Raw genomic sequence first — 3,021 nt, 5'->3', positions numbered from 1 at the left:
CTGCACCCGACGCAAGCCCACTCTTCTGTATTGAGGCTTTGTGGCACTTGAGAGAGAGCTCTGCAAACCACATTTCTCATTTTCCAGCTGACTTTCTGGTTCTCCCAAAAAGGGGAGCAAGAGGGAGATAGAAAGTCTGTAGGAGGAAGAAGGAAGACAAGGCTTGTTCCTTCCTTTCCACTTCCTGTGTGCTTTGTTTCCTGATTCTTTTTTTTTTTTTTTAAACAGAAATAAACTTCATTTATTTGGAAGATGGGATAACTCCATTACTGGTGACTGGAGCCCTGAGGCTGCACTTTCTCCTCAGGGGGGTGGGCTGGAATGGGGTGAGCTGTGTCTGGCAAGGGCTGTGGTAGTTTAGTATCTGCCTGGCTCCCCAGCTGGGGCTAGGCCTCTCTCCCCAGAGGAGATGCCCAGGATCATTGAGGAAATGCTGGCTGCACCAGCACGTTGGGCAGGTCTGTAAGGTCCAGTGCTGACCCCTGTGGCCGATGCAAGACAAGCCACTTCGTGATGGTCCTCTCCTTGTGGTGGTAAAACCTTGTCAGAGCCTGGTTCTCGGGGGTCCTGTGCAAGGACATGGTGGGCGGCCTGGTACAGAAAGTTGAGCCTCTGGAAGACCTCGTGGTCCTTCACTGGCCCTGCCATCAGCCCCTGGTTCTTTTAGTTTCACCCCGGAGGTGGCAGGCAGTTCCATCCCTTCACAGCAGTTGAATACAATGGCACAGTTTTTCCAGCACTCACATATCAGCTTCTTCACTCTCTGCTCCAAGTATGGCCTAAACAGCTCCCTCCTCTGAGCATCTAAATTTTTTTTTTCCTTTTTTGAGTCAGAGTCTCACTCTGTTGCCCAGGCTGGAGTGCAGTGGCACACTCACAGCCATCTCAGCCTCGACCTGCTCGGCTCAGTCCATCCTTCTGCCTCAGTCTTCCAAGTAACCAGAACTAACTAAACCAAGTAACCAGAACCACACGTCCATCACATGTTCACGCTATTTCTCTTAAAGCCCCCCATTGTGAATGAAATGGATACAGCGACATTTGAAATTCAGAAGCCAAAAAGTCAAATTCCATCTAAGAAACAATCGCCATCAAAGTGTTGAAGTCATAAGCGTATGAAAGCTATAAGGTAACTGTGCACGATACCACGCCCAGCTAATATTTTGATGTATTGTAGAAATGCTATCTCTCCAAGTTGCCAAGGCTGGCCTCGAACCCGCAGGCTCAGGCAAAGAGCACCTAAATTTTAATAGTTCTAGCCTCTTCCCTTTGACTCTCCAGTCCTAGGATTTGCTTTCCTGTGACTCTAGCTCCTTGGTATCTTAAAGCTCTCTTACACTTGAGGTAATGAGCAACTTTCTACCTGGCTAACCATTCTTTATGTGAAGCTTGCTCTGTTCAAGTAACAGATGTGATTCTACTTCCAGATTAGTTCCTGACTGTTACAACCTCCAATTGTTATACTCTGTTCTTGCTGCCTCTGGAGCTTGACAAAAAATTATTATTTTCTTATATTGAGTCTAAATTTGTGTACAAAATCAGTGACCTCTTTTCCTTCCTATTCTTACCCGAGAGAAGCAGAGCAACAATAACTTCAATTACTTGAAAATTTGGCTATCCATTGGCATTTTTCAAAATGACTATTGAAAATTAAATATTTGAATTTTGCTTTAAGGATACCGTAGCTAGCATAGTATGCAATGAGATAATTTTTGACAAAATGCATCTGAGCTCTAAGCCACATGTCCATCACATGTTCATGCTATTTCTCTTAAAGCCCCCCATTGTGAATGAAATGGATACAGCGAAATTTGAAATTCAGAAGCCAAAAAGTCAAATTCCATCTCAGAAGCAATCGCCATCAAAGTGTTGAAGTCATAAGCGTATGAAAGCTATAAGGTAACTGTTTAATTTAAAAACAGCTGAAAGGAAAGTTGCATATTACATGAACAAGTACTGCCCAAAGCAAAGAGCTCCCCATTGGGAATTTATTCAAAATTGTGCTATGGAAACACGGTAAGGAAAAAATTCAGTAAACAATAATGGATTTACCTGGATTAGCCTAAGAATGAAAGACAAGACATTGGAAATTCATTTATTTCATATTAGCAGTCTGTTCTGAGTTGCCCATCCTTTCAGAAGATGTGAAGACAGGGAATACAGCCCTCAATAATACAGGAATTATTTTGGAGCCTTCTAAGCCATCGGATAGATATTCCCCTAAGCTAGAAACTTGGAGGGAATAGTGAGTCTATTTTTAAATTTTCATTAGATCATGGGGGAGTCACATCCAATCAGTGTTTTTTTATTTCAGAGAAATTATCTCTGAATAGAACTCTGAGACATACCTTAAATACAATCATCTTTAGTATTCTATTTAACAACTGATGATATTTATATACACCAAGATCCTTTCCCAAAGAGCACTTCACTAGCATGACTCTACTGAATTCTCATGTCACGCTTATAGAATAGAGCTGATATTATTAACTTGTTCCATGCTTCCTCCCGCATACCCACTCCCTCAATTTTTAATTTTTTTATTTTTGAGTCAGAATCTCACTCTGTCACCCGGGCTGGAGTGCAGTGGTACACTTACGGCCACCCCAGCATCGACCCACTGGGCTTAGGCAATCCTTCTGTCTCAGCCTTCCAAGCAGCTAGAACCACAGTCCTGTGCCACAACACATGGCTAATTTAAAAAAAATTTATTGTAGAGACAAGGTCTCATCAAGTTGTCCAGGCTGGTCTCGAATCTCTGGTCTCAAGCAATCCTCTCACCTCAGCCTCCCAAAGTGCTGGGATTACAGGTTTGAGCCACCATGCCCAGCCCTCAATTTTTTTTTTTTTTTGAATTGGAGTCTCACTCTGTCACCCAGACTGGAGTGCAGTGGCACGCTTCCGGCCACCACAGCCACGACCTGCTGGGCTCAGGCGATCCTTCTGCCCCAGCCTTCCAAGTAGCTGGAACTACAGGCGTGCGCTACCATGCCCGGCTAATTTTTGATTTTATTGTAGAGA

The 3,021-nt window shown here is 43.7% G+C and overlaps 1 pseudogene; it reads right to left on the bottom strand.

Moving 5' to 3' along the window:
* Positions 1-266: 266 nt before the first annotated feature.
* On the bottom strand, positions 267-813 carry LOC110595946 (annotated as a pseudogene).
* Positions 814-3,021: the final 2,208 nt, after the last annotated feature.

The sequence above is a fragment of the Carlito syrichta genome, unplaced genomic scaffold (genome assembly GCF_000164805.1).
Source record: "Carlito syrichta isolate Samal-C Ts95f unplaced genomic scaffold, Tarsius_syrichta-2.0.1 Scaffold305402, whole genome shotgun sequence".
Classification (NCBI taxonomy): domain Eukaryota; kingdom Metazoa; phylum Chordata; class Mammalia; order Primates; family Tarsiidae; genus Carlito; species Carlito syrichta.
Note: the sequence above shows the minus strand (reverse complement) of the source record. Positions and strands in the feature narration are given on the sequence as shown.